This window comes from Triticum urartu, chromosome 3 (genome assembly GCF_003073215.2).
Source record: "Triticum urartu cultivar G1812 chromosome 3, Tu2.1, whole genome shotgun sequence".
NCBI lineage: Eukaryota > Viridiplantae > Streptophyta > Magnoliopsida > Poales > Poaceae > Triticum > Triticum urartu.
This window is the reverse complement of record NC_053024.1, coordinates 21970554-21983363: the sequence shown is the minus strand read 5'-3', so window position 1 is coordinate 21983363 and position 12810 is coordinate 21970554.

Sequence of the window (12810 nt, the reverse complement as noted above, 5' to 3'; positions counted from 1 at the left end):
AGGCAAATTCCATAATCCTTTTTAAGTTCTTTCCAGATTTCTTTAACATAGTGACAATGCAGAAAACAGTGTTCAACAGTTTCCTCCCTATTGCAAAAGTAACAATTATAGCTTGTAGGTATGGATCTTACTTGAAGTTGATAGCCTGTAGGGAGACAATCATGTGCCAGCCTCCATAATACTACTTTCATTTTATTAGGACACTGAATTGCCCACAATTTCTTTCACATTTTCTCCAATGGCTTCTGTTCAGAAGGTTCAGAAGTTGAACCTTTGCCATCTACACTCTGCTCTCCCCAGAAATTCATCGTTCTAGCTAGATTATAGGCTGATCTCACAGTATATACGCCATTCTTTGTGTGGGGCCATGAGGCAAAGTCTGTACAACCTTCTGTACTTAAAGGAATGCTCAGAATTTTCTCCACCGTGTCTTCTGTGAATCTATTTCTGATGGCTGCCTCATTCCATTGTTGACCCCCCTCGGTAATCAAGGAACTCACCAATTGGTTTTCACTGGTTGGTTGCAGAGTTCCGGGAATCACATCTGGAATCCAATTGTCCCTGTATATATGTATTTGTTTGCCATCTCCCACTCTCCACTGCAGGCCTTTTTGTACCAATCGCTTCCCATACATCAGACTACGCCGTGTGTAAGATGAAGACCTCGGGCACTTCGCAGTCCAGAAATCCCCATCAGGATAATACCTACCCTTTAACACTCGGGCACATAAAGAGTTGGGCTCGGTTAAAAGACGCCAACATTGTTTACCCAACATGGCTTGATTGAAAATTGAGATGTCCCTAAATCCCATGCCTCCTAGGAACTTTGGTGAGGATAACCATTTCCATGATCTCCAATGTAGTTTTCTTCTGCCATCTTCTACACCCCACCAGAAGTTTGCAATTGATCTTCTTATCTTTTCGCAAACGCTAATGGGAAGCAGAAAACTACTCATTACATATGTTGGAATTGCTTGTGCAACCGATTTTAACAGAATTTCTTTACCAGCCCTTGATAATGGCCTATCACTCCAGCCATTAAGTCTTTTCCATATCCGACCAGTGAGAAAATTGAAACAATTAGTTGGTGAACGTCCCACCCAGGTCGGCATGCCAAGATAAGTAGCTTGTAATGTTTCATCTTGGACTCCAATTTTCCTTTTCACTCTTTCCTTTACCTGTTCGTCACAATGTGTACCAAAAAATATAGACGATTTCTGCAAATTAATTTTCTGTCCAGACCCATTGCAATACGTATGTAGTGCTGATTTTAGGGCCTCGACACTCTTGTCATCTCCCTTAGTAAAGAACACACTATCATCAGCAAAAAGGAGATGGGAGATAGGAGGACCAAACCTACCATTGCGAATTCCTTTCAAGTCCCCTGACGCTTCTTTTTGCTGCAACAAACAAGATAAGCCTTCAACACATAGGAAAAATAGGTAGGGGCTAATTGGATCCCCTTGCCTAATACCTCTAGTAGGTTTAAAAGGTTCGGTAAAATCACCATTGACTTTGACTGTATATTTCACGGAAGTTATGCATCTCATTACCATCTCCACCCATCTAGCATTAAAGCCCAGTTTCAGCAACACACCTTTGAGGTATTTCCACTCTACTCTATCATATGCCTTTGTCATATCAATTTTGAGAGCAAAGAAAGAGTGTTTTACTTTTTGCTTTCTAATTGTATGGAGACATTCATAAGCAATGAGGATATCATCAGTAATTAGTCTCCCTGACACAAAGGTGCTCTGTTGTTCAGAAAAAAGGTTTTAAGCGATTGGCTATAACTTTTGAAGCAACTTTGTAAATAACATTGCACAGCTGCGAGGCTGATCGGATAACAAATACTCGTGCTACTACCCAATGAACTCCAACGGCAGGAGATATTGGATAATGGATATGCATGTGCTCCTACGAGTTGCCACGTCCCACGCCCAGGCATACACGTACTCAGCCGTACGAAACGGTCCTGCATGCCGTCGCGTGCCGACCTCGGCGGAACAGTGCCACACGTACCTCTCCGACATGGCGCCTGGTGTCCACACCACTATAAACGATCTAGCTGTGTTGGAGTTGTGTCGAATATAGTGTATGAGGTAGGTTACAATTGGACTTGTAGTTGTATTGTGTTTAGATAGGATATGGAGTCGTGTCCTAATAGTACACTTGTATCCTAGGCCTCTCATATATAGCGGAGCTAGACACATGATGTAATCTATGCCAACATAATAGCACAGGCGCGCAAGGGGGAGCCGGCGGCGTGTGCCGGCGCCCGGGTGACCGGTGTGCGGTATTGTGACGGTGTCACGGGGAGGAGCGCCCGTAGTCAGGCCCCGGGAATGTAGCCATATCGGTGAACCTCGTTAACAAATCTCGGTGTCGTGCTTGTGTGATTGCTTGGTACTCGGATGATCGACGGTATGCCTCGAATTTATTCTAACAAGTGGTATCAGAGCTAGGTTATCCGGAGATTGTGGATTGTTGATCTAGAGGAAGTATAAGTCTAAGATGCACCCGGCTGCGGTGTAGTTCTCGGCAAGATTGAAAAAAGCAATCGGTAGCGAAATCGGCGAGCAGGCTTTGGATCAGCGGAAGGCTCGCGTGCTCGTTGGAGTGGCAGGGACGTGCAGTGATCGATCGGCGGATTGATTGGGCGGGCGTACAGGAGAGACGTGCGGCGGTTGATCACATAGATCGATCGGGCGAGCGTCAAGCTGCCGTGCGTACGTGCTGTGGATATTTGGCGCCTTGCGGCCCATGGCAGGAGGCCCATCAGGAGTAGTTCGCTGGCCCACGCTGGGCTAGCAAGTCTGTGGACCAGGTGTTGGTGCAGCGTTGAATCGGGGAACGGGTGCTTGTTCGCTTGAGCAGATCGAGGAATGGAGGAAGCTTGTATACGAGATTTGTTTGGACCAAAAGTGGACCGAGTCCACGTATGACATGGCGAGATGCAGATCAGATCGAGCGGAAAAAATCCAAAGTGATACGGAAGTATATTGGACAGCACAGGCAAGAGAAAAGCAACGTAGCATTGGATTTTGTGCTAAGTGTTATTTTTCATGGGTCAGCCGTACATATATAAAAATCATGGTGTCAACAGATGCTAGGTTCGGGTTATGGCAGACATGGCTGAAAGATTTATTGGCACAACAGGGATGCTTGAAAGCGTTGCGGGAGGTCAGGCCAGTTGAGATAGAATTATCATGTAATGGATGGAAATTCGCGGAAGACGATTTGGGAGCCTCGAGCATGTCATGCAGTTGGAGAAGTTCGGCTTGGTTGGACTAGATAGTCTGACGGATCGACGCAAGTTGGCTGGTACAGAAGACGGTGGTGGGATCAGCGACGGCATAGGTGCGTGATGCTGATGGTGACCGACTTCTGGGGCGTGGAAACACGTGGCACAGGCCCGAGGGCTTGTGTGGCTTCGACAAGACTATGGCGCGGGATTGATTCAAGGTGGTGTATACACGGAGCTTGAAGTTGATGAGGCGCAGGGGTGGACTGATCATCTACCATGGAGTCATGTTGAAGGTGGAGCTGGAGTCTGACAGAAGACTTCACTCGGTGCTGATTGAGGGGCTACGGCGTAAGTCGACAGAGAGTCGAAGCCTATTCAGCAAAGGGAAAAGCGAGTGACATGTAATTCGGAATGGAGCCCAGTGGTCTGATGGAGGCGTGAAACTCGTCATCGGTCTGTGATGATAGGTGGTACTCTGCAGTGGGGTTGAGTGGTGTGGGTTCGTGGCTCTTGAGACTCGCCCGGGACAGCGGAGGCTCGACGCGGTAATAGCGGCGAGGTGTGCGGTACGCACGGGACATGAAGACGGGCCAGGGCTCTGGTGGTCATACATGTGGTGAGACAACTGCAAATTTGACTCGGGATGACTACAAGCAATGGTGAAATTCCTTCAAGTTTCAAACAGGCGGTCAAGAAAAGAAGGGACTACAAGTTGCAGGTGGAGTCATATGGAGTCTTTGAAGGAGCAGCGGTTCTCATGGAATAAACTCTAGTCCAATGTACATGAAAGTTTGACGCATGGATAAATCCAGGGTGATGGAGTATATTCGCCAAGGTGGAGTTTGTTGGAGTTGTGTCGAATATTGTGTACGAGGTAGGTTACAGTTAGACTTGTAGTTGTATTGTGTTTAGATAGGATATGGAGTCGTGTCCTAATAGGACACTTGTATCCTAGGCTTGTCATATATAGTCGGGCTAGACACACGATGTAACCTATGCCAACATAATAGCACAGGCGCGCAAGGGAGAGCCGACGGCGTGTGCTAGCGCCCGGGTGACCGGTGTGCGGTATTGTGACGGTGTCACGGGGAGGAGCGCCCGTAGTTAGGCCCCGGGAATGTAGCCATATCGATGAACATCGTTAACAAATCTCAGTATTGTGCTTGTGTGATTGCTTGGTCCTCGGATGATCGACAGTATGCCTCGAATTTATTCTAACAAGCTGGACGAATCACCGTTAGAATAGTGGGGAGGATGGGTCACCGCAAGGACGAGTAAGATTCCAGTTGCCTGGCCTAGTTGCTTGTGGGACACACGCTTACCCTGTAGGATCCACGTACCTCACCTCCACCGGCCATCGCATGCATGATTGCCACCCTCCAACCTGCTGTTGGATTGCTCTTCAACTTGTTCATAAACAACTTACAGTTTGGTCTTCTCTACGTACCTCATCCAGCACGCTACAGCTACAGGAGCGCCTTCAGGGTGGATAATACTCTAGTCAAGCGTAATTTATGGAGTTCGCAGGATAGCTAGATAACCACTGTTTATTAAAGCTTCGATCATTCATGTCCCGGTTAGGTTGTCATCGTCCTGATCGAGCATCCAAAACAGCGGTCTCTTTCGTCGACATACAGACGCCGCTAGATTATGATTTACAAGGTTCAATCATGGAAGATGCTCCAAGCTTTGCAACAGTCCATTATAGAGTATATGTATGAGCTTGCACGGCCGGTGGGGGAGACGAGAAGGTATGCGTGTACATCTGCCTCTCATGATCCCATATGAAAACAAACTAATGTACAAGCTAATCCACTCCATGTCAACGTCGTACGCACTAGTAATTAGCTAGTGATTGATAACAGGTCAACTGCCGCGCCGTAGCGCAACCAAACCTATAATGCATGGCGCAGTGCAAACAGAACTATAATATGCATGGTATATATCTATCTTATCAGAAGAAACAATAATTGCAATGAAACGGCTGTTTGTTTTACTCCTTGCTCGGTGTTTTGATCAAACACAAAACAAGTGTTTTGATCATAAGAACGCAAAGCTTTGCCAATCTTTTCATGTCCGCATATATCTATATATTTTCTAAATAAACATGTGCCAGTCTAAATCAAGAGTGATTGAGATTTTCTATGGTCTAAATTTATTCCGTGATTGCGATTTTAGCTTAAATTTCACTGAACTGAAATACTAGGGTTTTAGAAATCGGACTTAGCAGATTAAAAAGCCAAACGTGTCAACTTAGCATTAGCAAAACCGGTAGCGTTTTGATCTCCAAAAGAAGAAAAGGAACGGCATGCGTCCTTTGCCAAACAAAGCATGCATGAGCACATTAATTACTTCCGGTCCATTGGATGCCGAGTGTGTTGACTTCGACGTTGCAATCTCTCGCTCGCCCAAGTCCATTGGGTCTCATGCGTCGGCTAGCCTACCTCTGGGTGTTATGGTGCACGGAATTTTAGATGTTGCTGCCCTTTCCTCGTCTGTGACCATCGATCAAGTGATGCATGTGAGTGACATGATCATTGAGCCAAATGTGTTGGCACCCACTCCAAATTCAAATGCTCTCTTCGTGAATGAACTATGTGACTTGCTCATCAGTGTGGAGGTTGTTAGATCTAGTTTGGGAAGGTCAATTGCTTGCCTCTTGACAGGGACGCCAATAAAAGGTAAACAAAAGAAGGTGGGTAAAGGCAAGAGTGACGCCATAGGCAAGGTGTCTCTGGCAGCTTGATGGATGATCTCTGGTCTCTCGGCCCGTCCTCTTGTATTAGGTTGTCGTTGTTGGTTGGGAGGTGTCTGATGTCTTATGTCGAGGTGTTCTTGTCGGGGGTCACTTGGTGTAGGACCAATGTCGGGGTTTGTGGATTTTGTGTATTCGAAGAGTCTGGCGGTTGTCGTCCATATAGTTGTGGGATTTCTTGCCATGTGAGTAGTTAGTTTGTGGTCTGTTTGTATTGATTTTCGCACGGTTTTTCATTAATTAATTGAGCAATTCTCTCGATGAGGCCAAACTTTTGCCTTCGTTTTGAAAAAAAATTACTTCCGGTCCACTTGTCAAAACACTAGAGGGTTCCGGTACTTCCGATCCGTCACGTAACCAGACCAAATTGGCCTTATCTAACCCCCCACCCCATGCCCGGGTAGGATTCCTGCTAGGCACTGGCGTGGCAATGGTTAATTTCGTTTGGGCAAAGATTCTCATGGTCATACATGGAGAGTTTTTTTTTTTTTGAGTAATCATACACGGAGAGTTGGAGACGGCCGGTGAACGGGACAGAAGTGTGCATGGCCGTCCTCCCGTCCACTGACCAAAGCTAGCCATAGCTGCTAGACAAGGAGAGCGGCGGGACCCGACCTTTTTTTCTCAATCCAATCCGTTGCTCCAGCTCGGAAGCTCCATGCCCCTAGCTATAGTCTGATAGGCTGACGGGTCACCCGCGATCCAATTGGAGTATTGGACCATGCACATGCATGTCGACCCACACTCGTCTCTCTCTTCCGTCTCATGTCCACTCTTGGATAAGCAAACACTACACGAGGCGAGGCCAATGTTCTTACACAACTCCAATGTCTCACCGCATACACGATAAGTAACTTTCTCCAACGAATCAATCAGCTAGCCAGTGATTCCCGAGTCAAGGGAAGACACACGAGGAGCTTGCGTGGAACTGGGAGCAGGTGGCACGTCCTTGTCGCTACACCATTTTGCCTTGACGTGTCTTTCTCCACCGTAGGATGAGGACCAGATCTGCCGGGACAACGTACGTGCTCGCGGTCTGCCGGGACCATTCGATCGACAGCGATAGCGATCCAACGGCCGCGCATGCACGCTTGACTTGAGGCCAAACGCCTTTCGCAGGTCTCGTCGTCTTGTTTCTCTTAAATCATCCTTGGAATCCCTGTGGATCGCTCCGATAATCATGTACTACATCCGTTCCTAAATATTTGTCTTTTAGAGATTTCAAATAAACTACCACATACCGATGTATATTTTTCCAACCGGGCTCGCAGTCCTTTTCATTAATTTTGCAATCAACGAAAATACAATGTTCCAGTAGTTTTATCAAGACAACCACACCCAAAATAAGACTGAAAGGAGAGGAGCGAGCTGGAGCATCGGCAGGAAACCCACCGCAAGAGGACCCTAAAACAGATCAACTGCCATGGGACGAAAACCTGACTACACCGACTAGCCACTACCCTAACCACACCCGCGAAAATAGTGCACAACCTGATAGACTACATAGTCTACTCAGGGTAGAAAGAAGCAACTCTCCAAAAGCATATAAGACTCCAGAACGGGCATCAAACCCTAGTGGACTGTAAACCAAGCAGATTAGCCGATCTGGATCCCCTCTCCATCCTTCAGTCGCATCACACCTCGCGAGTGAGTCCTGTCCGCCAGAACTGCTGCCACATACACCAATCTCTTCAGGCCCGCCTGAAACTTCGACCTATCTTCTTCTTTCAGTAGTCCTGCCCAGTACAACATAAAAGAACATGCACTGAAAACAGCCTCCAGCGGAGAACGAGCATTATAATTGTCAAAAGTAACTTTGTTTCAAAGACACCATATCCTCCAACACAAAGCCGCAATGATCATCATGAAAAATTGTTTTCCATCAGGGAAAAACTTATACAACCACGCCCAGCTTTGCCAGAGGGATCGCGGGCAACAGGACGCTCCAGCCGTAAGTCCCAGGGCCCCCCAAGCTGTTCGAGCAAGAGGACATGTAACGAATAGATGGTTTGCAGTTTTCATGTTCGTGCAAAAAGAGCAAACGGGATTCCCGGGCCAATTCCTCTTCCTCAAATTATCCCGGGTAAGCACAGCATTTTGGAATAGCTGCCACAGGAATATTTTGATTTTCAATGGGATACTAGCCTTCCAGATCCACTTATATTTAGGGCCAGCTAAATCCCTCTCCAACCACTTATACACTGATTTAGTGGTAAGTCTCTTGTTCTTGCACAGCTTCCAAAACACTGTATCAGGGATATTGTTCAAAGTATATTTTCTTGCCTCAGAAACTACCCACTCCAATTGATCATTGATCTCCCCAAACAGCCTACGCCTGAAACCCAGGCTATAGTTTTTCGCCACAAAATCTGCAATAGTCCCATCCTGATCCTGACATATACTGAACAGGATGGGGAATTTTTCACATAATGGCACAACATCTATCCATGGATCATGCCAGACCCTAGCCAAGTTCCCACTATTAACCTTAACGGCCCTCCCAGCCATATATGTCTCTTTAACTTTCATAATCGCTTTCCAGCAAGGGGAGTCTAAAAAACGACTACGAATATTAGCCACCGTTTTATTCTTGAAATATCTGGCCCGAATAATTTGTTGCCACAACCCATCTTTAGTTTCAAGCTTCCACCACCACTTGGTCAACAGACTAATTTCTGCTTGTGGAGGTCTTTGATCCCCAGCCCACCGATTCTTTTGAACCTACAAACCCTAGTCCATTTCACCATATGATATGCCCGTTTATTGTTCTTCCTTTTCCAGAAAAATCTTCTCCGGTGTTTATCCATTTTCTCAATAAAAGTCTTGTTGAATAGGAACATAGACATAAGATAAGAAGGTATTCCATCTAGGCTCGAGCCTAACAGGGTAAGCCTAGCACCAGACGAGGCTGCATAGGCTATCCAGGCGTCTAACTTTTTTACCATCTTAGCATCCAGAAACTCCAACTCAACATTTTTTAAAGTGGAGTAAGATATCGGTGCACCCAGATATTTCATAGGTAAAGAACCCACCTGACACCCAAACATGTCAGCATATGCTATATTAGTCTCATTATCCCCTCCTATAATAATAATTTCGCTCTTGTCGAAATTGATTTTCAACCGGACATGAGTTCAAAAAAATAAAGCAGTAGTTTCACATTAACCGCTTTATCAATATCATGCTCGAAGCAAATGACAGTATCATCTGCATATTGCAAGATCCCAACTCCGTCCTTTATAAGAACAGACGCCAACCCTTTGACGAGGCCATTTTTCTGGGCCGAGGTCATCATCTTGGTTAGGCATTCTGCCGCAAGATTGAACAGGAACGGAGAATGTGGATCACCTTGCCTTACCCCTTTAGCACTTTGTATATAAGGTCCCATCTCTTCGTTGATTTTCACGCTGACCGTCCCATTTCTCAGGATCTGGTTTACCCAACCACACCACTTTTGGTTAAAACCACGTTTAACATGACATTCTAATAAGAAGTCCCAATTGACTTTGTCATATGCCTTCTCAAAGTCAAGTTTGAGTATCACCCCTTTTTGTTTTTTGACATGAGTATAATGCATAATCTCATGCAAGGACAAAATGCCGTCTACTATATGCCTCCCTTTGATAAAAGCATCTTGCTGTATGCTAAACAGTTTATGTGCATATTTTCCAGCCCTGAGGTCCATGACCTTGGTAATAAGTTTGTATGGACAGCGTAGTAAACAAATGGGTCTATATTGTTGTATCCTATTAGCATCATTTGATTTCGGCAGCAGGGTAATAATGCCATAGTTCAGCCTTTGTACATGTAGTTTCCCCTCATAGAACCATTCAAACATAGCAAATAAATCTGGAGCTACGACCTCCCAACAATGTTGATAAAACTCAACCGGGATGTTATCAGGCCCAGGTGCCCGATTAGATTTCATGTCAAATAGAGCTTTTTTAATTTCTTCAATAGAAAAGGGTTTAGTTAGTTCCTCATTGTCTTCAGAGGAAATCTTTTCTTCCAGTGGCCACAGATCCCCATCAATCTGACACAGGTTTCCAGGAGCAGGTCCGAAGAGATTTTTGTAATATTTAGTGGCATGCGCCAAGAGGTTTTTGGTCCCTTCAATAGTGACCGCACCGCACTCCAGTGAGATCATAGTATTTTTTCTCCGGCGGCCATTTGCTACTTTATTGAAAAAGTTAGTATTATTATCACCTTTCAGAAGCCATCTCTGAGTAGAGAATTGGTGCCAATACAATTCCTCCTCCACATACATGTTATTGAGATCTAACAAAATTTCCAGTTTCCTGGTATAGGCCTGTCCACATTATCCAACAGTCTCCTCAAGCCCTTCCAGCTCTTGCAGTTCGAGTTTGATAATATTTCTCCTAATCTTGTTGTGTCCAAAAATATTGGACCCCCACCCTTTAAAAAATTTCTTTATTCTCTTTAGTTTTATGTTCAGGATGTCAATAGGGTCTTTGGTATATACAGGTCTCGACCAAATATCAGCAACCAGAGGTAAAAACTCTGGATTATTAAGCTAGTTGTTACCAAACCTAAAGCACCTACAACCTGGTGCTCTAGAGGAAGCCACACATCCATTCAAAAGCAAAGGATTATGATCTGATAACTCTCTCACTAGCTTGATAAACTGAAACAAGAGGATACAAGTCCTCCCAATCAGTTGACATCAAAATCCTGTCCAATTTCTCCAGGGTAGGGTTTTCCTGCTTGTTAGACCAGGTATAACATCCACCTGACATACTGATCTCTCTCAGACCAAGCAGGTGGATGACAGAATTGAACACATCAGAAAAATGGGACATGGAAGTTTTCTTGTTCTTCTCTCCACTGTGTCTAAGAATATTAAAGTCTCCTCCCACCAAATAAGGAATGTGGGTACTATTACACATATTAGACAATTCTGCAATAAATTCTGGTTTGTTTTCATCCTGGGCTGCTCCATACACAACCAGCAGAGCCCAGTTGCATTTCTTACCTTTATCAAAAAGATCCATTTGAAGGATATATTTCCCATGCTTAAAATTAATAAGATCAAATTTGTCCTTATTGATACCACCCAAAATACCCCCTGATTTACCCCTAGAAGGAATCCAATCCCATTTGAATTTACTTTCAGGGTCCAATTTCCTAAAATAGGAAGGATTATAAGTTTTTTTCATAGTCTCTTGAAGACCAATAAAGTCCACATTATTGGCACAAATGATATCAGTGAGGCAGGTAGACATGCCTTTCTTGCCTGCCCTCCCATAATTCCAAAGCAATCCTATCATTTATATCTTGCAAGTTTCTCCCTCTCCCTAGTAGGTCTGCCAGGATTCAGGGAAGACTTACCCTCCTTATTTTTCATCTGACTTCTCGTGACAGGTCTGTCCATATCGTGAGGGGACAGGACCTTCACTTTTTTTCGTTGCTGGGCATGTTTCTTTTTTTGCCTGGACTGTACAAAAATATAAGGTTCATCATCGTCCACATTTTCGTAATCTCAGGTTAATAACAAGGGAATATCATTACCCAGTCCATCATTTACTGTAATAGGAGCAGTGTTAGTTTCAACCCTTTTATCATGTAACAAGGTCCTAGATACCTCTAATTCCCGCAAAATATCTATCGTATCAAAGCTATCATCAGGAATATGCACTCCCATCATAGCAGCCTGAGCAATAATAGCAGTATCATCCAGTGCAGAAAATTGATTATTCGAGTAAGACATTTTTTTTACCTTTAGTATCATGCTTCTTCAGTCTGTTGGTTGCCATCTTCTCCACTCGCTCCAATTTCAGAAATTGCCTGCGCGAAGCCCGCCCTTCAGGAGCCATATTGTCATGCATTGGCGATCCAGAGGGCGATTCAACAGTGTAAACACTGTGATTATCCCCTCCTTCAGTTGACCCTTCATCAAGAGGCACAATATGAGGCAGAGATGACCACACCACATAATCTGACAAGGGAGGAAATTTTTCTCCATAAGATTTATCAACATGTTGCATAAACATCGGAGATGGAGGAATAGGAGTTTGGATAATATCCCAAGCACCTTTTTTCATATTGCCAGCCGCAATAGGAGACCTCTCCATCTCACTTCCTGATATCTCATCATTTTTTTTCCTCATGATCTTTTTCAGCAGGTGATTCAGAATAAGTCATTTTATCAGCTGCATATTCCCTGGCCATAGATTCGAGCAAAAACTCCGTATGATTCCCCTCATCACTTTCCCCTTCCTCCTCACTCTCAGCCACTGCAGATAATCTCTGCGACCCCTTATCATAGTTTTGAGAAGAAAAATTTCCCATCACAGATGCACTGGTTTCCCCTTGTCCATCAGAAGAGGCAGGATAGAAATTCATTCTGGCTTTCTTCAGAAAGGAAGGAGATGCACTGCTATCCACAGTGACAGAGGTCTGATTTTTCTCTTCTCCCCCCGTCACAATTTTTTCAACCTCATAATAAAAATCATAGAACTGTTCTCCCAAGATGCCCTCAATGGTAGGGGGAATTTTTCTCACCTCCCTACAACCCAAGAGAATTCTAACGTACTCAGGTTTATGCAGAGTAGATTCATCAATCTCAGGAGTGATGCCCACCAGTGGCCCACCAGTGCTCCTACATATTTTAGAGTGTAGATTCATTTATTTTGCTTCGTATGTAGTCACTGGTTGAAATCTTTAAAAAAACAAATATTTAAAAACAGAGCGAGTAGGTCGGTTGGCTGATGGATCGCATGCATGCATGCATGCATTTGGTCTTTAGACTTGACCACTGCTGCGCGTACGACTTCCATTACCCAGTCGC